General features: G+C 45.5%; 1 long non-coding RNA gene across 2 annotated transcripts in view; it reads left to right on the plus strand.

The window, feature by feature from the left end:
• The window catches only part of LOC122186483, a 28,982-nt gene that overhangs the window by 1,987 nt on the left and 2,135 nt on the right, over positions 1-24,860 (plus strand). Inside the window, exons 2-7 of one of the 2 annotated variants that reach the window (XR_006181136.1) lie at positions 11,058-11,172; positions 16,235-16,357; positions 18,177-18,410; positions 20,733-20,871; positions 21,170-21,279; positions 21,884-22,029. This is a non-coding gene — a long non-coding RNA (uncharacterized LOC122186483). The remainder of the gene's footprint in view (positions 1-11,057; positions 11,173-16,234; positions 16,358-18,176; positions 18,411-20,732; positions 20,872-21,169; positions 21,280-21,883; positions 22,030-24,860) is intronic. The other variant, XR_006181137.1, reaches the window with a different exon arrangement.

Genomic DNA, 24,860 nt, shown 5'->3' on the forward strand with positions numbered 1-24,860 from the left:
AACCACAGGAACAGGAGAAGCAGTGTGACACACTGAGGTTATTGCGTTCTGTACCCCTGCTTGTTCTTATTCTCCATTTTCATCCTCACAGAACCTCTTCCGGAGCTGGAATGAACTCTGTAGTGTATTTACTGCTTCTTCATTTTGGCCTTTGGTATTTTCCAAAGAAACAGTAATGGGGAGAGTTTGGGTTGAATCATGGATGTCCCTTGGATACTTCTATTACTTCTGAATGGAGCACCTTTAGGAAACGTGCACTTATGAACTGTTGTTTTCCATAAGTTTTTGAAGAGCAGCATGGATGTATACATTGATTTTGATGGCAGCCAGTGTACAACAGGCTGTTCCTTTACCTGCCCACTGCTTGTTCTCTGTAGGATACAGGTCTGTGGTGAGAATTTTACCACCAAAGGAATGAGGAAGACATGTGGTTTGTTCTTGTCCAGATCTGGGGCACAGAGGTTGCTACACCTGTTGGTTTTTATTAGTTAAATGTATGTTGAAGTCTACAAATAAATGCTGCGACCCAGGTGGAACAGATGAGATGTGACTAAGTTCTTGGATGATTGATAATGAGCAGAGACTGGAAAATCAATTGTGTTAATTCCTGGCTTGTCACCAGGACGGAGAATTAATGAGAAAATCCATCTAACGTAATGGTATTTACATGTAATACAGAATGTGATAAAATTGTCCTCAGGTGCTACTTGGCATCACAATTATAGGATTATTGTAGAGGCAGGAACAGAAATCTGCAAGCATAAAAACTCCTTTGCAAACAACAAACAAGTGGTGACACTGACCAATGAGGAGGGCCGAAGAAAAAGCCCGGGTAGCAGGAAAGGCTGTCAGAGTCCAGCAGAGATCTCTGAAGCTCTCGGTAACTGCAGCACAGAGGCCATGCAAACCTGTTTGAACAAGAGGGGAACACTGGTCTTGATCAGCAGTGACAGAAAAGCAAATCTGTCTCCCCAGCTGCCTCCTGTCCGTCAGGAGTTAATCCAGCAGAGACAGCATCAGTATAATTGATGGTGTACTGCTGTAAAAGTCATCCATAAACCCTCTGTGCTCAGAACACCTGCATCCCTCATGCTTTTCTTGTCAGCCCTCATCTCCTTGCTGTTGTGCTTCGTGTACCCTCCTGTCCTCCAGTCTTCGTGTAAGTATGCTGAGTGTTTAAAATCCCAGCTGCTGAAAGGGGAGTAAAGGGAGATGCTAGATAGAAAGCAGCTCTAAATCTCTTCTGTGTTTTCTCTCTGGAGATTTTGTTCAGGCTTTTTTCTTCTGTCTTAATGTGTCAAGGTCTTGGTTGCAGTGGAAAATTTTGGAAGAGAATGATAAAAAGTTCTCACTTCTGACAGGCAGAGAGCTGCAGAAACAAGAGTCACAGAAATGTGCCAGACCTCAGCTGCTCCTGGAGCTGAGCTCTGCTGTATCTTGAGCTATGTTTTATAGCCTTGAGGTCCCAGTTTGCAAATATGCTTTTTTTTTTTTTCTCTCTGTGCTTGAAACTTCGGAGAATTTCTACAAGGCATTGGTTATTCTCCTTTATGTTGTGTTATCCTGAGGCTTTCTACAAGGGCCCTTCTCATAGTTTCACTGCCTTTCTTTGTACTAGCCAGATGCTACCATGAGCAAGAGTTGTAAGGAGCCTCTTTCTGCTACAGTCTGCTTTGCAAAGAGGAGATACAGATTTTTCAGTTTCCACTCTGCTTTAGCAATGTTTCCCAAGTTATTCTCTCTATTTGTAGACTTTGAAAGCTGGGCTGGGTGCAGTAGGAGACTGGTCTGACCGTGGTTGTTCTGGAGCTTGCATGGTAGGAGTCCTCCACTGCTGGTGGGCAGTAGGCAGGGACAGGCATTCCCAAGCTCTACTGTGCATGATCTGCTATACGATTAAAAAAGCAACTTCTAGAATGGAACAGTGTGGGTTCCAATGTGGGTCACAGGGTGGTGAGGCACTGAACAGGTTGCCCAAGGAGGCTGTGGATGCCCCATCCCTGCAGGCATTCAAGGCCAGGCTGGATGTGGGTCGGGGCAGCCTGCTCTGCTGGTTGGTGACCTGCACACAGCAGGGGGGTTGAAACGAGATGATCTTTAAGGTCCTTTTCAATCCAGGCCGTTCTATAATTCTATGACACTTTGTGAGAATCTCTGTGAAATGCCAGTATAAAAGCACTTGTAAGACATGGGTTGTCTCGCTCCATTTTCTCCAGCAGAGGGTAATGGTTTGCTTGCAGCCTCGCAGGTTTCCTGCAGTGCATCTCTGCTCAGCCAGTGGGGCATTCAGGAGCAGTGCATTGAAGCAGCCTGTTCAAGGCCAAGCAATGAAATGATGTTGTAGCAGATGTAAGACCAGGAGGTAAACTGTTTGGTTGTCCTTTAGTTCCCCTGTTTTGCTGTTCATTTCATTGCAGAGGGAAGATGTGTTTAGAGACAGAGGGGGCAATAAAGGATCATTCTTTGCTGATGTCCACTGAGAAGTTTCAGTGCCCAGAGGAGTTTCACAGCGCTGCACCATCCCTGAACTGTAACTATTCCTTGAAACTCCTCTCAAAGGAAGCTACCTGTTCATAGCTGCTTTGGACACGTGTCCAAGGTGCCTTGTTCTTAAGGACAGCATATTGCTTTCCCTTCTGAATGCAATCGAATTCAGCACTGACAAAGCCAAATGAAGTGGTTGCTGTGGCTGCCAAATGTAATTAAGAACAGAAAGCTCTCTGAGTAAAGCGAAAGTGAAACCCCAGGAGTTCTTAATTCTCTTGATTTCTGACAGGTTTGTGGAAAGCTGGCTCCTTAATCCCCAGGCAGTTCTGCTTAGATCCCTCTGCACTGTTGAACTCCTGCTATGCCTTTGTCACATGTAGATCAGACAGGAAGATCAATGAGCAGATCATGCACTGCCTGCATGCCCTCACTGGTCTCAGAGAGAATAAATGCACGTTTGGCTGGTTCCAAACTGAATCACTTGGGTCCAAGGGAGGCAGTCCATAATGATGCCTTGTTTGCTTGGTTGATGCTCTGCATTTGTCTGCAACTTGCAGGGCTCAAAGTAAATTCTGTGCTCAGTAATGGGTTTTGTGTGTCAGTGGATGGTTGGATTAGATGATCTAAGAGGTGTTTTCCAACCTTAATGAACCTATGATTCTTTGATTCCAGCTCTGTTTTGTGTTGACAGGGAGAATGTCTGTGTGACAAGGCTGAACAGCCATGTTCCTGGGCCTTGAAGAGCACTCAGGCATCAGCTTCTTCAAGCTGTTGCCTGGAGGGAATATACCTTTGAAGATATGGCATGAAGAGACAGCAGCTTGAACTGAAAAACAAGTCCTACATTATAGCAGTTGACTGATGGAGTTAACTTCATTTTGTTTCCTGGAGAAACGATGACAAGAGTTTCTTTGATTTGTTTGGTTTCTTTTGAAAATATCCTAGGCATTGTGGTCTGATCACAAGCATGTCTTGTGGCTGAATGTAGACAGCTGCATCATTCTTATGCCAGCTCATCTTTCAGAAGTGAGGACTACCTCTCAGCTCTGAGGCTGTAAAAGAGAACCTAACGATGCATTTTGTGGCTTATCCATGAGCATTCTGAGATTTCCCTGAAATTAATGATATGAGCTGCTCTAGAACTGAGAACTGAGAATGAGCAAGGGGAAAGGAAGGCATGGGAATGGGTCTGGCAAAAGAGCCATCTCTTGGAGAATAGTCAACAACATTGAAACCTCGGCATGGCTTTTGCTGAACAAGACTCAAACGCTGATGGGACCTCCATCAAAGGCATTTAAAGACTGTTCTCTGGTGGTGGTGATGTCTATCAGCCCATCCTTTGGGATGGTGGTAGTCCTGAACTGACTTTCAGCAAGTTACCTTTGCTTAATTCTAGCTGGAGCTTTTGTAGAGTTTCATTATCTGGTTTCAGAGGTTCTTCTCATCTAACTGAACTCCTGTCTTAACAAGGGATTGATGTGTTGTCGGCCTGGCTTTTAAATTATGACGAGTGAGTGGAAAATGATGGATTTCACCAAGTAACAAAACTTGACGTTCATCTCAGTGAAGCAGATATTTACATACTTCAACAAAACAGAATCTCTGTGTGCTTCAGAAGGCTGAAATGGCTGTGGGACTGACGAGATGCAAGGACGAAGGGAAAAGTTTATCAGCAATATCCCAGGAACTCAAAGTAGCTGAGTAACTCATAAATCTTTCATGAATTTTACAAAAATGAGGGATGAAATCCTTGATGCTGTAGATGTATTTATCGAGATGGATAGAGATATATTTCTTTTGCCTGAGAATGTCTCGGTAAATTATTATCACTTGAAATTAAGGAGCTATCTGGATATGGTTTATATTATTTTTCTGCAGTCTGAGAATCTATTGAACATTCTGTCTCGCAGTATTGTGATCCTCCTCAATAGAAGGAATGAGAAGGAAGAAATTTTTAAATATTAAACAAAACATTTGACTGTGAAATTGTAACTCCAAAGCAGGAATAGAATAAAGCAGGTAAACGAGATTGCGCTCCAATTTATTTTGGAACCTCTGTGATTTCAGCCTGCAATAAATAATTTGATTTGTGCTCCTTATTCCCTGCTGACTTCTCAGCAAAATGTCTCCAGGAAACCAAATTTGCCAGTCTCCCAATGAGGGAGAGAGCAGCTGGAGGATATGTAACGTGCATTTCTTTGTATCTCCATCTTTCTTCCACTGTTCTCATTGCAGTGGGGTCTGAATCAGATCTCACTGCAGTCTTTCCTCAGAGCTCAATAGTGCTGATGATTCGGGACCCATAGCCTTGTGCAGCCACACTGTGCCCAGGATTTATCCCTCCAGTGTCACCTTCTAGTGACACAAGTCATTCTATGTCGCGTGACCTACACTCTGCCATGCCAGCAGAGGGTTGGACAATAGATAAAGCCCAATCTCCTCAAAAAGTTCACCTGGGAGGTTCAGAAAGAAAAGAGGCAACTGAGGATAACTTAATGGCAACAGCAGGCTGCAGATTTAGTGGACAAGGTACGTTGAGGAAAGGAGGTAATTTTGAGATTTTGCAGGCTTACAAGGAAGTTGTCATGTCTTATTCCAAGTAGCTGTATTTCTTCCCCTGCTGGGAATCTAATCCTCTTTCATTTTCAGAGCTTTGCCCGTGATTCCAAAAGTGTGTCAACCTCAATGCCAGCTTGTTAGCAGTGCATGGGGCAAGAGGTCGAAAACCAGAATGAAATCTGATATGGCAGCAAATGCTTTCTGAGCAGGGAATGAGGGAAAAATATGCCAGAGATTTCCTTTGCCTTTGTGTCTGAAAATGCTGTGCCTGGAATTGGAAAGATCTGAGGATCCATTCGGCTGATCCTCGTTCCCTTTCCTAGCCTCCAGTTCAGCATACCACTTTAGTGTCTGTTCCCTCCATGAATAGTACCTCCAGACCCATTCATCCCTGTCTCTAAAGTACAGTGAAGCTCAGCAGGATTCTACTCCCATTTCTGCTGTCGGCTCCGTTATCCTCTGTGCTTGGAGTCTCAGGTTCTCCAGTTACTGTACAGAGTACTGTGAGCAGACTGCACTGAGAGCACTGGAGGCTAAGAAGACACTCAGTATCCTTCTATCTTTTTCAGCAGATGTACTGGAAGAGCGAAAATACTTTGCAGTGCTCTTGATGGAACCTCTCAGAAGCTCAGTGCTGAAGAAGCTTGTGTTTGAGTGAGAGGATTATGGCTTTCTCTACTTCCATGCAGGCATGTAGTTAGATGCTGCACTGACCCTGCAGAGAAATGGGATGTGGAACCCACAACAGCCGAGAGCTTCCCTAAAATCCTGTTATCACTGGGATCGTCTTCTCTCCTACATCACCCATCAGTGCTGCATGTTGACATGAAGGCAAACAGGCACATCTTCCTAACAGCTTTTTATTGGCCTTTTCAGGGAAGACACTGGACAGACAGAAAGGCTTTTCATCCCAGTGTTGTTCAGTCTCACCTCCTTTCTGTCCAGCACACAGTGTGAAGGTTGGCTGGAGATAAATAAGGCTTTGGTTATGTCACTAGATGGAGCTCAGTATATAAGAAAAACTTGAGCAGTAAATGTGGTTTTAGAAGATGGTGTGGGAGAAGTGGCAAAGTAATATGTGGGGGAAAGAGGTAATGTGAAGAGAATGGAGCAGAGCATATGTTAAAGAAAGGGGGATGGTAATGAATGGGACGGTACAATCATAGAGTCATTAAGGTTGGAAAAGACCACTAATATCAAGTCCAACCCCAGCCTGTCCCCCACCATGCTCACTGACCACATCCCTCAGTGCCACATCTCCACAGTTCTTGAACCCCAGCACCTCCCTGGGCATGGAGCTCAAAGCTGTTTCTTTGGGCTGAAGATTTTAGCTGTGATTTAGTGATGCACATGTGAGGACCTGCCGTATTCCAGATTTGGGCACCTGTCCCAGGAGCATGTTGGGAAGGTGTGACTGATAAAGGCAATCACTGCTGGACTATGGCATCTTAGCAAGCACAGTGTGTGTGAGTGTGTTGTCTCTGTATGAGATTCCTCTGTGTCCACTCTCCATAACGTTCATACTACCCAATCTTACAAGGCAGACAGGAAGGAAATTTTAAATTCAGTTTAAGTCAGCATCAGCATTAGAATCAATCAAGGAACTCATTGTTTGTCAAATCAGGCAAATGGAGCAGAAATAATGCAAAGTGACAGTTGTAACTAAGCAACTTAGTCTGACTAGTGAGGGGTATAGAAAATGAAATTAATGAAACGTTTTGGTAAGTGATTTCAGATAACAGATCTGTTAGGTACAAAAATCTTCTCTCTCCAGATATATTTTGCAAAAGAAGGAACTCAAGACTTGTTGAAGAAGTTTATTTGTTGTGTTTGATGTGATTTACTTGGTTAGTAAGCTCTTTGGGGTAGGAATCATCAAGGTTTTTTTATGGTTGTGCTGCACAGGCTGCCCTCTGACACCAGCAGTCTGTGCATATAACTAAATTCAAACACCTAAAAACGGACAACAATCAGATTGAAATATATTTCATGTATGGGTTGGGAAGGCTCAGTGGGAGTCTTGCATCTGAGTATTACTTGTTGCAGGTTGGTATAAAGCAATTGCATCATGATAAATAAATCTGTCAGTCATTAACTGGTGTGTAGATATGTAAGGTTGGATAGCCACATCATTAGTGCAGTATCCATAGTGATGAAATGTTGATGAGAGCAGCACTAGGGCAGTTGTGCCAAAGCTTGGCATCCTTATGGGCTCTGCATGCATCCCTGGGGCCAAGGGCTGGAATTGCCTTCACACTTCAGTCCTTTGCTTTTCAGGGTACAAATCAAGAGTGAGAACTGCTGGGCCAAAATCATTTCTGTCGTGGTTGAACCAGCTCAAGCAGAACCACACCAAGGATAGATTTGTTCACTTCTCCTCTTGTTCTTTTTTGCTATTTCTCAGCGCTCCAGGGGGCTTTAAATCTAGCAAGGGAAAGATGGTATCTCTTACTGTCCTCACATCTCTTTGATGTTAGAGTCCTTAAGGCTTGGGTATTCACATCCTCCTCCGCAGCCAGCCAGTGACAGCAGCAGCATGTAGAGGCTGTGGTATCATCCTTCAGTTTCTTAACAGTGCAGTATAATGACTAGCTCTGTTAGCATATCACTGACACAGAGCATTACTAATTATGATGATTAATGGGTTTAATTTACTTAGAAAGAATAATGTGCAATAATTCTATTGTCAAAACTGAAAATCTGGAGTTGCAGCTTTGGATCCTGTCAGCATTGTTGTTACAAATCCTTTTGTGTTGGAGGAAAGTCACTGTGAGATGTTTCTTCCCACATGTTTCTGAACACAAGCTGCTTTGGGAATTTTTCTATCCACTAATAAGGCAGCTTTGCCACCAAAAAAAAAAACCCACACAAATTTTGCCTTACTTTTTCTTTCACGGGCTTAAATTTTTCTTTAATGATGCTTTTGTAAACAATAAATATTTATTACCCCCTGTGTGGAGGTAAAGGGCTCTGCTGTTTTTGTAGTGGTTGGAGAGAGAGAGCTCATGGTGGTAAAGAATACAAATGGCATTATTTCATTTGGGGCTGCAGGCTGGACAGGCTCAGTAGTGCTGTTTTCCAGCTCCTAGGCTGACTGGTACTGCCTGTCTCCTACACCTGAAGGAGCAGTGTTGGAAGACATTGCTTATCTCAGGATAGTTCCATGCTGTTCTTATCAGTGTGAAGTTTGAAAAAATCATTACAATTATCTGTAGTGTCAAAGCCTCCAAAAAGATGGGCTCCGAGCTGGTGCAAAAGTAGCATAGCATCCTCGTGCATCCCGTATCTCTCCAGGGCAGCCTGGCTGCTTCTCCAGTCTCTTTCTACTTCCCAAGTCTGCCTGGCTGTGACTTTCCTGTACCAGACAGTTAATGTTTCTTAGATCAGCAAGATCACTGCTGAGCTTCGTAAGCAAGGCAGAAGAGGTCAGATACAGTGCAGTGTTGTCAGTGATTCAGGAGTCTTTACGGCTTTAATTGTTGATTTAATTAGCTCTTCCTGTGAGCTGGAAACATTGCACAGTGGTAAAATAATAAGAGAAAAAAACATTTCCTCTCGCAGCTGGCATTCTGAGATCTAGTGACCCGATGCTCACAGCAGCTATAAATAAACCATACTTAAGCCCTAGAGACTATTGTGATTCTAGTGAGTCACCCAGTTGACACAGCTTTAATTTGTGTATCTCTGCCTCTTCCTGTTACGTATCCAGTGTCACATTTTGTTGTGATCTCTGCTCATGTCAGTGCTTTGCCTGGGAGTCTGTGTCTGGCAAAGACATAAACTCACATGCCCATAGCACTGTCTGTTTATCCTTAGTGCTGCAGAAGCTTTCACAGATTCAGTGTTCTGCAAATGGGGGGAAATTGAGGCAGGGATCTGTCACCCAAGGCCCCCCAACTGACTGCTGGTAGGTGGGAATAGCAGGATGTAGCTGTGTCCCCTTATCATAGGTGTTCAGCCTTTCTTCCATAAATCTGTTAAGCTGCTGTCCAGGGCAGCTGCCCTTCAATATCGATGCACAGTAAGGTCATGGTTCCTTCCTTGTGATCCTTGATAGGAAGGTGATATTTCTCAGGTAAACTAAAGGAAGGAAATAGGAGTGATTTACAATATTTGGCAAGGAGTTCTTATAAATCTGTTTTGGTTGTTGTTTTTTTTTTTTTTTTTTCCAGCTAAACCCCACTCTCATTGAAGCCCATACTTAGATTTTCCAGGTTTCAGCAGGGGTTGTATGAAGCCATTGCATTGCCAGCCGCTGGTCTGCTGAGCTGCTGAGTGCATTTAAATAAGATGCATTGCTCTCTGCTTCTTGCCCTTGCCTGTAGACCAGAATCATAGGCTTAGTGAGGTAGAGGCTGCTTGTCAGTAACGAGCTCACAGATGCCTGATGTATGCTTTCTGCAAGGCACCTGGAGAGTCAGTTCTTTAGGAGAAAAGCCCTTATAGAAGGCAAGGATGTTGCTCCAGCCATGAATTCCTAAGAACTGTGACCTGGGCAGCCTGCACTGTTTTGCTGCTGGGGTACCCTGCACAAACACTGTCTCTGCTGTGTGCCCTCTTCTGCACCAGCCTGCACTGCGTGCTGCTGAGCTTACATACCTAATGAGCTGTCAGTTTGCCAGTGTGCTTGTTTAATTCTCCAGCTGCCTCTTCAGCTGCTTGCCCTAGCCATAAAAAGGGAGCTTGAAACCACCCACAGATCATTGCAACGAGGAACTCTGTTGAAATCTTAGTGCTTACTCACTTTCCCATTTTTTCCTCTATTTTCTATCATTGCTTTTCAGTGAGCTGTTTACTACTAGTGCATGCAGTGGAGGAGGCAAGGTGCGAGATCCTCACCGACCCTTGTGCTAAATCCACAGTTTTAGACAGTTTATCCTATCCTGCCTCTGTCTTTCTCTCAAAAATCCAAGTCAGAGAAATCAGACATAGCCAGCAAAGTCTGCCACAGATTATATCCTCTGCTTTCTTTCTTAGAGTTTATGCATCCCAGAGCCCAGCTGTAGCCTTCACTCCTTGTAAAGGAATGGGGCAGAGTGTTGGAGTAGACAGTGGGAGAGCAGATATCTGTGCACTCAGGGAGTGACCCATGAGACAGAGCACAGCTCCTGTATTTCCCTTTCTCATTTTCAAAACAGGACATGCCATCGTTCCTCTTTATTTTATTTGGCATCTTTAGGAATGTTGCAGTAGCCAAGGGGGTATTTTATAGCAGAAGAGAGGCTGATGTTGAAGTGTGTGGGATTCCTTACTGACCCAGATCTTAGTCAAGTGTCCCAGTCAAGTCTCCATTGAACCTGCTTCCCTCCAAATGAAGAGGAATTTTCAGTATCCGTTCCCTCTGGCTCCACTGAAACAGTTAATAGATAATGTTCTTGTTTGTAGTCCTGCCAGGAGTTTTTTAATTACCTGTATGGTTTTATTACATAATGGCAATGTTTGCTCCATTAGACTATTGGCATCTTTGCAGGAAGCAAACAAACCTGCTGACATCCATCAGGTTGACTAATTACAGACAGTTTGTTTCCTTTTTTTTTTTTTTTCTTTCTCTTTTTTTCAGTTTTCCTGGTCAATACTGGCACTAGATCTGCAGCCTGGGCTCAGGCTGCTTGCTCAGCCTGTACCTGCCTGCTGCCTTAGCTGCTTGGGGGATGGTGGCACTTGATAGTCTTGAAAGAACTGGAAAGAGACAGATGAATGCTGCAGCACTGTCCCCAAGAGCCTAGGACAGGGGGTTGTGTTTATTGACCCAGCTCCTGCCTTTCAGGACTATGTTTAGAAGAAAAAAAGAAAAATATGACAGCTCAGGTGTATTCTCCTTCATATCCTCACCCTTGTGTGCTCAATTATACTTGTCCGAGTAAGGCATGAAATGCTACCTCGGAGAAGGAGATCATTTTGCACTATAGCTAGCAACATGGTAAAGTGCAAAATGGGAACAGCCTAACCCAAGGTATGGAAACAATGGCAAAGCATGTCATTCTCACAATGTCACTGTCTCTGCCTTTCAGTTATTGCACTGTGTTGCCAAATTGTGACAGCCAGCCGTCATCAGCCATGAAGTACTTCGGAGTCAATCCAAATGTTCTCTCCAAACATTGTCACGGAAGAAGCAGCATTTTGTGGGTAAGCCTTATTTCACTGCTTGTTTATACAAATGCTGCATTCTAGGTTGGTCATTGCTAGCCTGTGGAGACCAGGTAAAGAAGAAAAAAATAGAAGCTGAACAATGACAGGATGTTCTGATTCCTCTTCTAATGGGAGCAGAAAGAAAAAGACAGGACCAGACATTAAGCTAGATGGTTTCTATCCTGAACGGAAGAAGCTTATGTGTTCACAGAGACAGAAGCTCTTCTGTGTTAGAATTTAACTGGCAGGGCTCTGTAATGTGGAAGGATTGTGCAGCCTGACCCTTATCAAGTGCGGGTAGGCAGTGGGGGTAGCATGCAGTGTAGTCACTTTTGGAGAAGTGAGGTGTGGTATAGCCCAGTGCAGTGAGTTCCTGGAGAGAAAGGGAGGTGTAGTGAGCTCTGAAGGGAGGTGAGGGGACAGAGCAAGGATGGCAGAGGAGCAGGATAAACTTTGTAAGTGGCACTGCTTTAACCTTCCTCTCTAAAGCATGATGAATCCAAATGCCCTGATAAGGGAGCATGTGAGTGGAAATCTTTATGAATGGGACAGCCATAGGACAGTGGAGGAAAAGCCACGTGTCCCCCACTCAGTGCCTGTCACCTGTCCTGCCCACAATGAGGACCTATGCAAAGTGGAACAGGGCCTGATGTGCTGACATGCCATTGATCTGGAAATGGCTGTGTCTTGGAAAGTCAGAGCAAAGGTTCATAATTGAATCCAGCAGGTGCAGGGACCCAGCTTGGGAGCTGATTGGTATTCAGCTCTGGTTCAAAGTGCTTAAGAAAAAACTTATTAATTTCCCCTTCCACAAAGAGCGGGAGTGCGACAGTAATCACAGTATCAAGTCATAATAATAAAAAAAATTCCATTGAAAATAGCTGTTAAGACTCTGGAGAGTTCAGCAGGGGAAGATTGTATTAAGATAAAGTAGATTATAACACTGGCGGACATTAAAGGTTGTCATTGTATGGTAAATCACATCAGGAAGTCACAAAAGCTGCTCTTTACACAGTCAGGGATAGAATACTCTGATATAGCACCTGATTTATTCTCTGACCCCATTATGCCATTCCTGGCAAGCAGGTAGCTAGAAGGAGGAGAGGAAGAAGGGAGAGACTTGCCAGCCAGTTATATGAGCTGTGGTTTTGGAGAAGGAGGTGGAACCAGGTTGAGGCCAGGCACGTTGGTCCTTTCCCTTTCTGCAGTGTGCTGGAACTCTGCATACTTCGTACAGTGCAGAGGTGTGGATCAAAGTGTTCCCCCACCTCTTCTCTCCTTTGGGAAACATCAGTGATCTGAGAAGGATGCACATGATTCAAGCACTGTACGTCCCACGGGCCATCCTGCTATCCCCTTGGGGATGGAGGTGCCAGCTGGGCTTTCCTGCTCTACAAACTATCTCATTGGCACCACAGTACCCTGCTAGCAGTCCACAGGCCCTAATATGTGCGTATTCAGCCTGAAACATGCCTCCATCCCAGTCCTTAGCTTCCCAAAAGAGTTCCATGCACAACTACCTTTCTTTTATCTGTCAAAACCTTTCCCCAGACTAAAATGCCAAAATCTCTTTGCTCCTTGTGGAACAAATACAATCCAGAGACAATGCAAAAAACACCCGTAAACCTGATGGGTGTCACCTGGAGGGACTTGGTACATTATGGATCATGAGCAAAGCCCTCTTACTGCTGGAAGTGTGAATACTGGTAAGCAGGTAAGACAAGGGCTAGCCCTCCTCCCTGGCCAGTGCTGTGTGTACATCTTCCCAGGAGTCTGACCCAGTTCTGTCACAGATACAGATTAAATTAATGCCTAAAACCAGCCCCCCTTCCCATTTTGCAGCTGAGGGCTTTCAAACTCCTGCCTACCATTGTCCTGTGTCCTTGGCAGATCTGCAGCTGAAAGGCACTTTATATTCTGCTCCAGATCTAATGGTTCTTCTAGCGTGCAGAGTGTGGACATACAGATCTTACAAAACTTCTACAGATTTGTCCTGGACAAGTGTGCTTCTACAACTAAAACGTGTGCTTCTTTTTCCATGGTCTTTGACATGCTGATCTCACTAGTTCCAAGTGAAGAGTCAATTAGTGCTTCTAGGTTTTATCTTGAGAAGTGAGAAAAAGTGTAATATGTATTAAGTATACCTTAATATTTATCATATATCGTCCAGCCTGGGATGGGGCATAGCTCTCTGGGCAGCAGTGCACTCTGAGTAAAGAATTTCCACCCAGTATCTAGCCCATGAGTGTCCAAGCCTTTGGCTTTCCTGCCATGCCACCAATATCTAGCTCTGACACTTGGTGGGGAGGAGCTCCTACCATGATGGCACAGGGCAGGGAGCAGCTGCAGTGCAGGCTGTGCCAGGCTGTGGGTTGGATGTGCCTCATCTGACCTAAATTTCTCCCTCTTTTACTTTAAAACCATTCCCCCTTGTCCTATTGTTATCTTCCCATGTTAAAAATCAGTCTGCTTCCCTTTTCTTTCAGAAGCTCCAAAATTCCACTACCTCTCTCAGGTGATTCAGCAAACATTTGTTGATGGGGTCCCACTCTTGACATGCACAACCTCAGAGCTGGGATGCATTTTACTCATGTTTTCACTAACAGGGTGGGCATGCATCCTTCCTGTGCAGGCCCAGAGGTGCTGTGACGAAGGGCCACAGTCCGTACTGGGATCAGAAAAAAAGAGGTTTGGGTGGAAAAATGCCATAGGCAGATGCCAGCTCTGGAAGCAGGACGCAGTGCAGAATGTCCCTCTACAGCAGGACCAGGATGAAGGAGACAAGCTGCAGTAGACCTGAGAACAGCAGAAACCTCGTGGGAAACACTGGCATGGCATTTAGCAGTTCAGGTGCCCGCAGAGGAGGACACCATCGGGCTGTGTTGGCCTGGATGTGCTGTGATCTTCCTGAGCTCTAAGTAGGGATACACGTGCCTGTAGGCTGCATGGGTCATGCCTGCCCACTGCCTCAGGTCTGATCCAGGGCTGGGCCCTCACCTTTGTGGCAGTGCGCTTTTTGGAGGTCCTAGATCTCCTCACTGCCTGGAGAAGCAAGTCCAGTCAACAGCCCACCCTGTGCCTGCTCAGAGTGGCCTTCCCCCCATAAACACAGTTCTCTCTGCTCCCTCCCTCCCACCCTCAAAACCTTGTTCATCTCTGCTTGTTCTGTGACAGCCTCTATCAGCTCTGCAGGCTTCCTCTACACTGCAGAGCAATTAAGACATGTTGCACTGATTCAGAGTGGGACAGGGCAATCCCAGCCCTTCCCCAGGGCACAGCAAGGCCAGGCCAAATCATGACAGCAAGCACAGAGGTGCCTTCAGGCTGGTGCCATGGCCCAGCAGCTCTGCCCTGTGGGATTGCTGCAGATGGGTTCACACATCTAGATCAGCTGCAGCAGCAACGCGGCTGCCTGAGGGGTGACATTCTTCTGGTTCAGTTGCATTGCTATGTTTTTTAATGTAGTTCAGATCTTTTGCCCGTCATGCTGCTTTAGGAGCTCTCATGAGGTGGAAGGAGAAGAGAAATAAGCAGCCACACTTCTGAAGAAAGTCAAGGGGAAAGCGTAAATAATAAAAGCTTTGGCAGCAGCTGTAGAGCTGGAATGAGAATGGAATAGAAAGCTGCATTTTGTAAGTCATCACTATGTTTAAACTGCGTGATTTCACCTAACTCACTCATAATGCCTGTTTTTCAAAAGAGCAGCCGGGCGATTCATCCATTGCATTCTGTACCGAAGTAAGGAATCGCCTCAGCAGGGCAGGGGAATCCCCTGTCACCAGGATCTGCTGCTGCTGCTGTTATCCTGCCTCACTGCAGTGGTGGGTAACAACATCAAGGACATGGCTGGGGGCTGCCTCAGCTCTTCTGAAGCATGAGGTGTTGTCTGTCTCCCAATGGTCTTTCACCAGGGCACAAATGATGCTGGAAGGAAGAATATGGATCAAAGAAGAGCTCATGATGCTTTCGGAGCATGAATGTAAAACATTGGAGCCCAAGTGGAGAAGGACCTGGATGTCCTGGTGGCCAACAGGGTGACCACACGCCAGTAGTGTGCCCTGGTGGCCAAGAGGCCAGTGGGACCCCCATGTGCATCGCACAGTGGCCTGCAGAACAAGGGAGGTTCTCCATCCCTCTGCTCTGCACTGAGGAGGCCACATCCAGAGCACTGGGCCCAGTGCTGGGCTGCCCAAGGAACTGCTGGGGAGAGCCCAGCAGGGCTACAGAGAGACTGGGGCCTGGAGCATCTCCTGTATGAGGAAAAACTGAGAGCCCTGGGGCTGTTCAATGTGGGGAGAAGAAGGCTGAGAGGGGATCTGAGCAATGTGTATGAATATCTAAAATGCAGGAGTCGGATGGATGGGGCCAGGCTCTTTTCAATGTGTGCAGCGACAGGATAAAGGTCAGTGGGCACAAACTGCAGTAGAAAAGTTCTGTACAAATATACAAAAGAACTTCTTTGCTGTCAGAGTTACAGAGCCCTGAGACAGGCTGCCCAGAGAGGTAGCGGGGTCTCATGTGGAGATATTGAAGTACACCTGGATTCTTTCCTGTGCAACCTGCTCTGGGGAACCTGCCTTACCAAGGAGGTTGGACTCAGTGGTCTCCTGAGGTCCCTTCCAACCTGTATGATTCCATAATCCAGGTGCTAAGCTTTTTTGAAAATACAGAGCCTGATACGGGCACTGTGTCTGTGTGCATCTTCTGCCAAAATTGTAATTCCCCTTTCGTCAGAAGCACGAGAAAGTCAAGGAAAAACAGGGGAAAAGCTCCTGATATTTCTTTCTCCAAATACTGAAGCAGGTGCATTTTGCTGATACAGAGTTTCTGAAAGTAATCTGAACTTGCATGCTCAACACTTAGAGGAGTCAGTACCAACATGTGCACACCTCTGTGCCCTTCAGTTGGAACTGACCTATCTGACTTAGTTGACCAATTGCAATGGAATAGCTCCAGCCAGTGACTTTTTATCAGAATTTTATGTCCAGTGCAGATAAACTCAGTGAACAGCTCTGAATAATGACTCCACTTCTGACAATGCTGTTTTCTGTCATTGCAGAATCACAGCTTGTACATTTTTGTCCTTATACAACTCTGTGAAATGTGACAGTGCCAAGAAGTTGCATCTGGTTTATACCAAGGAAGCTAAAGAGGTGGCTTGATCACTGCCTTCAAGTACAAGGTAAAGATTTCTGATAATGGAATGCTCATTAATCTAGTAGTCAGTGGCCAGTGAGATCCGGTGCCTGGAAGCTGAATAGCTGAAAGGATATCTAGACTTTGACTGGAAATACAATTTAAACAATACAGTAAGTAAGTACTGGAGAAGCTTACCTAGGATTATTAGTGGAGGTTCTGTTACTAGAAGTCTTTGAATCAGGGCTGTGTCTTTCCAAAAAGCATACAATAGCTTAGGTAGCCGGGCTTGTGGTAGGAATTACAGCTGCTTCTCAATGAATGTTATTATTTGAGGGAACAGAGTAGCTTAGATTTTGGGGCAAGAAGAGAGAAGGTTTGACCTAGTGTATACCAGCCAGAAGTGGTGGTTCTGGAGTTATCCTAATGGAACAGAGCTCTGCTTCCTTGCTGTTAGGAAGCCAAGGAAACTGTCACCTCCAGGTGATCTCGACTCGCTTCATTTAATCTGTTTTCCAAGCATTTTTCTGAGCGTTCCATTCTGCTCCCTCTGGGGGATTTCTACATGATCTCCCTGGGGAATTTTTCTCTGAATCTTGTGCCAAACATGTGTTCCTTACGTGCTGGGTAGTGTAACATCCCCAGCCTGAAACTACGCGTACAAATAAACTCAAGAGGCTCAGTGTTTGAGGCCTTAGTTCCATCATCCCCTGTTGTCAGAAGCCTAATGAGCTGTGTTATTAAATGGCTCTACACTGTTCCCTACACATGCTGGTGATGAACGTGGCCCATGGGCAGAGGAGCTAAGCTGCCCAATTGTATTGATTTCTTCAGTGCTCAGAAATTCTGGATTGCATTGCTGATGGAGTTAGTGTATTAGTGACTGTCCAGAGCCTCTTCAGGCCTAAGGGAGCAAATCCACCAGTTCAGACTGCCCAGAGCCCCATTGATGGCCTTGAGCACTGCCGGTGATAGGGCACCCACACCTCTCTGGGCAGCAGATCCAAGACCTCACTGCCTTCTGAGTAAAGAAGACCTTCCTAAGATCTAACCTAAATTTCTCCTCTTTTAGTTTAAAGCCATTCACCCTTGTCCTATCATTACCAGACCACGTAAAAGTCAATCCCCCTCTTGTTTATAAGCTTCCAAGTACTGAAAGGTCACAATGAGGTGTTCCTGGAGCTTGCTCTTCTCCAAGCTGAACAAGCCCAGCTGCAGCAACCTTTCTTCATAGAAGAGGTGTCAAGTCCTGCTCAGAGGGCAGAAGTTAGCACTTGGAAACAGGAAAGGAAACTGGGAGAAAGTTTGCCTGATTGCTGAGCAGCAGGTTCTGAACTGACTCAGAGGAGAGGAGGTAGTGTCCAAGTATTTATCCTTTCTAAGGGCAGTTTTGATTTAGGAGTAAGGAAGAGGAAATTGCAGTGGTATAAGGCACGAGTAATGCAATTATGGTGATATAAAGCCAACAACAGGCACATCCTGAGTGACAGAATGAGGCTGGAGCATGGCAGAGCAGTGCCTGATGTTCCATGTGCCTCCCTTACCTCGTAGCAGGGTGTGCTGCAGGGAGCTGGAGCACTAGCAAGGGGTGACAGGGCTGTGAAGGAAATAAATGTACCTGCACAGAGTGCTGCCCCCGGCTATGGCTTGCTATTAATAACAGTAATAACATATGCCAGGATGTGGAAGAGGCATCTTTAGTAAAGTGCTGATCACTGCCACTATCTGGGGCAGAAACAAATTGAAAAAAGCAGTTTCATTATTTTATAATGCACAGTAATGTCACTTCTGTGTTTTTTATTATTTCCCTGGGTTTAAATTTTGTCTGCAGGGGGGCTGTCTGTTGCTAATATTTGGTGCTGCAGATTGGCAGGTGGGGTGATATGAAAGGGAATGCTCAGCAGCCCTACCCAGCCACAGCTAGAGGAGTCACAACAGAACAGCTCCAGAAGCCAACTGCTCTATGGTCTTATCCACTGAGACGTGCCACAGTCAGCTTGTTCTCCCTCTGCCCCAGATCTGCTGCAAATGGAACCATGTGGAATGCAGCCTAAATCCCACTGGAGCAATTGGGATGCAGATGGCAAGGAAAGCTGAAGGTAATTTCCTCCTGTTCTGCCATACTAAATGGTAAATGTGCAGAGAAGAACCTGCTGTATACAAAGGGGGAAGGGGCAGAGGCAGAGAGATTTACAGCAAGTTACTGGACCAGAGTCCCTGCTGAATGTGAGCTGCTTCCAAGTTCAAGGGCTATCCATCCATGGGATTAAAGCAAGTGTGGATGCTGTGCTGAGAATGTAAGCCCCAGTGCAGCGCTCAGGCAGTGACAAAGAGATCAACCAAGCAGAGATCAGAGGTTGTTCTGAAGGAGACCTGGGCGATATTTAAGTACATAAGCTTCAATAGCTTCCCTTTTATTAAGGAATGCATTTTTGCTGTTCTCATAAACTCCACTTGGCAAAGCCTCCTTAATACTGAATCATTTATTTTTCCACTGAGGAAGATGACTCTGAGTGTAGGGTCATTATGGAGAAAGTTGCAGTGTACTTGTTTGCATTGATTGAAAGAGTGTTTCGTGCTGTTCTCTGATGCAGTGAGTCTGTCTGAAGGTTAGTAATCCCTAGACCTGAGCAGGCTGGGACAGCAGCTGCATATCAGCACAGCCAGCCAGTGTCCAAGCACATTGCAGTGTCCTTTGTTTTGTTTGCAGACCTGAAAGGATCCCCTCGCCTGTGTTATCCATGAGGTTGCATGGAAGTAGCAGCAAAAGACAAACAAGAGAGTTTTTCCTTTCTCCTGGGGCTGAGAAACAGTGTTCTCTGTGTGCTTTTCTTTCTCTGTTTTTTTTTTTTTTTACTTTTTTTTAATGAGATGCACAAAGGAAGGAGGAAAAGCAAATTTAATTATAAAGCCATATCTTCCTCCCTTCTCTGTCTTTCCGGACTGGGAAGTGCAATCATCTCCCCTTTGATGCAAGAATGAAATTCAGCAACATGCATTGTTAAATTATTATTTATTTAAAATGAAAGGAAATTACTTTCAGTTCAGTGCCAGTTTCAAGCCCAGTGAGAACAGCAAAGGGAGAAAATAAAGCACCAGCACGTCAGAGGACGACAGTATTCTCATATACAAGTATATGCACACAGCTGGTATAGGAGTCAGGGTGACTGTATGAAGGAGTGCGTGCTGCCTGGACAGGTATCCTCTCTGGTTAGTGCACAGATGTTATGGAGGCAGAGAAAGCACTGTCTTGTTTAACCTTTGGAACCATCAGTATGTGTGAAGTTGTACTGTTATGGCACTTAGCCCCATCTCTGCAGACACCCAAGGTCAGGCTGGAGGGGCTCTGAGCACTGATAGAGCTGTGGGTGTCACTGCTCAGTGCAGGGGTTGGACCTGACAGCGTTTAGGGTCCCTTCCAACTCAAAGCATTCAATGAGTCCATGAAATATGTTAAAAGCCAGGCTGTGGATCAGCGAAAGATGTGGGAACAGAACTCAATATCCACAACCCACCATCAGTAGGCTGCATGTGTTTCATATCTTCAAAAACAAGCTGAGAATGTTAGATGTGCTCTCTGGTACAAAACCAAACTCTTTTGAATGTCTTTGCACCCTGCATAGTAGAGATGAGTCTTGGTTCACCAGAGTGTTAATAGAATCATAGAATCATAGAATGGCCTGAGTTGAACAGGACCACAATGATCATTTGATTTCAACCCCCAGGTTCGCCAACCACCAGGTCAGGGCTGCCCAGAGCCACATCCAGCCTGGCTTTGAAAGCCATAACTCACAAAATCAGAACCATTTTAATTTGTCAGAATGTCACTATTCAGGGCAAGCGTGGGTCTGAGTGAAGCATAAGTGTCAATGCTGTGTTTCTCATGACTCACAATTTCTTTTTTCTGGTTAGGAGTCAGACATCTCCCTGTCCTTACCATGCACTGCTATGAGCAAGGATAAGGCCATCCAGGCTCCAGTGTCTCTGTCTTACTGTATTTCTATGAGCTGTGAGCAGGCCGGGATGTTATGTAAGGCCCAAATAAGGCCCAAGAAAAAGTTGACTCAAAAAATAAAAGATTCCTTTGTGATCTGTGCTACAGATGGAGCAACAAATGGATAATAAAAGGGCTGGAGACTGAAGACAAATCCTCCCCTTAGATTAAGGAGAATTAAGTCCTTTGGGGGATGTGTAATGTATGAAGCTTCATTATTCTTCTTGGGGGAAGCAGCTTATGATCCCGTGGTCAGAAAGATAAAAGGATCATAAACTCAAATGGCTCCACATAGTCCATGTGAGTCAGACAGCAGCAGAGAATCTGCTGGAGGTAAGCTAGATACAAGCCAGCCTACCTTGTGCTGCAAAAGCAGCTCTTGTGGCACTGCAAATCATATTATCTCCACACTTTCCTATCTCCTCAGGGCATTTGGATACATGCTGTCCCATGGATGTCTAAATGGGAGAGAGGGTCTTCTAGAAGCACGTAAAGGACCCTTGAGGAGACAAGCATTGGGAAAAAACTGTGTCAGAACATCTGAAATGCCTCCTTCATCATCCCAGGTACTTGCTCTTCCCCAGTCCAAGCTTTCCTAACCTCAGCCTCCTGTGAAGTCTTTCCCACTCCCTTACTTGATGCCTTCCTGTTTTCTCCCAAGGCTCTCCCTGACTCACACCCCCATCTCTCTTGCACCTGCTCCTCCCTGAGCCTTATCCACCTCCTGATGCCTAAACACGTTTGTTACCTTTAATCCCAACTCCTGAATCCTTTTGTTCATTTTATTTTATTTTTCTTTTTTGTCAGTTTTTCAGCTGATTTAGTGTTCTGAGAGGTCCTAACACATCTTCTATCTTTTGTCAGCTTTGGGAGCACTTACTTAACCTATATCAGCATGACTCAAAACAACATCAGTGTTCGTCTCTGGAGTGAAAAGGAATAATGTGCTTTGTTCTGCTGCTTCCTATTCAAAGGTAAATTGCTTTGGTTTTCTCCAAGAGCAGATATTTTCTTTACCTCTCTCTCTAGTGTCTAACAGATTTAGGAGAAATCATGTTTCCTTGTTTTCTTATGGATTTTGGAGATGGAGAGAAGCTCCTTTCTGGATAACTTGACATATCTCTTATTGTACATCAAAGTAAGACAATGCACACTCTTGTACTGATCATGTCACTGCACTGGGGAGTGTGCATCTCTGTGCATCGTTGAGTTTACTTTCTGCATTCTTACCGTGCTTATGGACTCTGCATTCTGTATGCTCCCCTGTCCTTTCATGTGCCAAGCTGTGTACAGGGCCTTATATAGGTATGTGTTACATTATTGTGATTTCATACATGCATATATCCTTGCTGGTCTCAGAGTACCAGAGCATTCAACACAGCTGTGTGAGGCATTGTAATTTGTGGCTTTAAAGCAGGTCCACCTGAGTCACTAAGAACACCAAACACATGTTTTGGTGTCTGTAATCTTGTTTTACTTCATTGACTCTCAAGTTTTGAGAAATCCAGTGTGGATTTTCCATTCTTGGCTCACTCTCTCTGTCTCCTTTTTCCTTTGTTTCTCTTTCTGCCTCTGCAGAGATGTCACCATGATGAAGCCCTTGATGGATTCCTGGATGAGTCCCACATGGTGGTGATGGATTGCTGCTCTGTGCTGCTGCACGCTCCAGCTGTCTCCATGGTTCAGTCTGCTGGAGTGACAGAGCCCATAAATCACTCTGGAAGGTAAAGTGCTCTGAGAGTTCTGTTCCCATCTGTGATGTGCTGATGGAACTCAGCCTTGCAATACCACATGCGTGTGGATGGTGGCAGAATCTCAGATTTCAGATCTGACTGCCAGGTCCTCATATGCTCCGCTTTGGGGTTGAGGAGGCTGGGAACATTCTGTTTCTCCCATTGCTGTTTCCTTTCCCTGCATACACAGTGCTTCACAGAATTGGAAAAGGAAGGAGCTATGACCTGAAGAACGTGTAGGGGAGAAATGAGAATTGGGCATTGGTCTTGTACCATGGAGGTGACTGCAGAGCTTCCTCACCAGGAAGGCCAGAAGATGAAGGGGGGGAAGAGTTTTGATAGGGCTGTATTTTTTGTTAGTCCCCTCTAGCCATTTTTGGGGTAGAAATTGTGGAGCTGAAGGGCACAGTGAATACAGAGCCTTGGGAGATGTATGGGAACTGCTGAGTCACGGCCTGAACCTCTGATTAATCACCTGAGGTGAGCCATGAGTCAGCCAGAGGAGCACAGGTGAAGGCAATTCACCTGTGCTGCCAATTCACCTGTGCTGCTCCTGGACCTATTTAAGAGCTGGCTACCAGAGGGGAAGGATCTTTTCTGGAGATCTCCTCTTTTGGTATCTTCTGGTGAGCTCAACCCAAGGGTAAGCTCTTCTACTTATTCTCTTTTTGTGATCCTTGTTTGCTTTGCCTTACTCTCTTGATTATATTGCGATTATAACATCTTGATATCTATTGATTATACACAATTATATTGTGATTACAACATCTTGGTTATACAGGAGAAGAAAAGGGAAATCTCAGCAAGGCAAGCAGGTCAAGCTTCATGTTGTACTATTCTGGAATGCAAGAGATGCTTGTTCTTTGCAAGTGTCCAACAATTTGCCAAAATTGTCCTTGAGAACCTGTGCTGTGCTGTACCCAGCCCCTCACTACAAGAAAGACATTGAAGCCCTGGGGTGTGTTCAGGGAAGGGCAAGAAAGCTGTGAGGAGTCTGGAACACAGTCCTATGGAGAGCAGCTGAGGGAGCTGGAGCTGGGGTGGGTCAGTCTGAAGAAGGGGAGGTTCAAGGGAGACTTCATCAGTCCTGACAACTTCCAGAAAGGAGGTTGTGGCGAGGTGGGGGTGAACCTGTTCTCCCACGTAACAGCGATAGGACAAGAGGTGATGGCCTCAGGCTGGATCAGGGGAGGATCAGGTTGGATATTTGGAGAGATTTCTTCTCTGAGAGAGTGGTGATGCATTAGAACAGGCAGCCCAGGGAGGTGGTGGGTCACCATCCCTGGAGGTGTTCAAGAACCATGAAGATGTGGCCCTGAGGGATGTGGTCAGTGGGCACGGTGAGGATGAGTTGGTGATTTTGGAGGTCTCTTCCAGCCTTAGTGATTCTATGTTTCTCTTCCATCCTCTCAGTGCACATGACCCCTGTCCACCATGGGCACACCATAAACACATCAATCATACCTGCAAAGCATGCAGATACCTTCCTTGCAAATCCCACAATTGCTTCAAGGAAATTTCCCAGTTTGTTCACTATTTGTCTCATCAGGACGATGACTGCCTCACCACCCTCTGTAACCACCATACCAGCTGTAGCTTTGTGAATCTCTGGAGTGACACCACCCCGCAGTTGGGGGCCTCCATTTTCCACAGGGTGGCAGCAGCATGCTTCCATTATGCTGTTTGCTGGGTGATCCCACATGGGTGCTCCTCAGTCAAGGTTCTGACTGGGATTAAACCTGAAAAGAGAGATGTTTCTAGGAAGGAGAAGGGGAAATCTGCATTTGCTCCTTGCAGACAGCAAAGCATCCACAGATGAAGCATCCTGACAATGCTAAGAGACAGCAGGCAGAGCTGTATGCAGGATGCATCTGCTTCTTTACAATGCAGCTTGAACCTGCCTTCCAGATTAACCCCACTGTTTTGTTCCCTCCACCTCAGAAAATCCTCGGGGTGGAAGAGAGAGAGGTTTTGTTTCTCGGAGATTAAAACTGCAAAGTGACAGATGAAATTTTTATCACGATGATTTTTATTTTTGTGCCCGGGTTTGAAATGATGGTAAAAATTCTCAACAAAAATACCTCATGAATATTCAATTACAGCGCCAGCAACACTTTGCAGTCATGGATTATTTATACACGAAATAACCAAAGCTTCATAAATAATAAAACACAGTGGAGATTGCTGCTATTTTATGTTCCCCATAGCCAGCAGGGAGGCAGAGAGGATGTGTCTTTGTAGCACATTTACATGCTGGATCAGCCCCTTGCAGTCTGGGAGCAGAGGGGAGGACAGAGGCAGCAGAACAAAGTGTGCAGGTGAAGGCAGTGGAGGTGTGGATGTGCAGGCACAGTGTGTGCACGAGGAAATGTCTCATGGGCTTCTGTGCCAATGGGTGCTTCTGGCTGCAAAGGGCTTCTTGCATAGTGTGAACCATGTGTGGTTTTGAGTGGGAGGGATCAGAGCACTGGGAAAAAACTCATAGCCAGGATGCGTTTGTGGGAAAGGAGATTGAGCTTAGATTGATTTTAGGTTTGGAAAGGACCCTTAAAGGTCATGTAGTCCAACTGCCATTCACTGAACAGAGGCTCCTGGAGCTCCATCAGGTGCTCAGAGCCCCATCCAGCCCCACCTTTGATGTCTCCAAACTTGGCTGCCTTGGCTTAGTGTAGCTCTTTGTGTGCCCATAAACATAAGGGATGTCTGTAGCAGAAATGCTAAATCATGGCTTGAAGCTGTGATTGAGCACCTGGTGGGAAGGCAGGGCCAGCCCAGGGGAGCTCAGCTGTGTGCAATGGATGACCAGAAGGGCTGGAGCCGGG

The sequence above is a fragment of the Lagopus leucura genome, unplaced genomic scaffold, assembly GCF_019238085.1.
Source record: "Lagopus leucura isolate 7727_CA_CO unplaced genomic scaffold, USGS_WTPT01 Super-Scaffold_100037, whole genome shotgun sequence".
Lineage (NCBI taxonomy): Eukaryota > Metazoa > Chordata > Aves > Galliformes > Phasianidae > Lagopus > Lagopus leucura.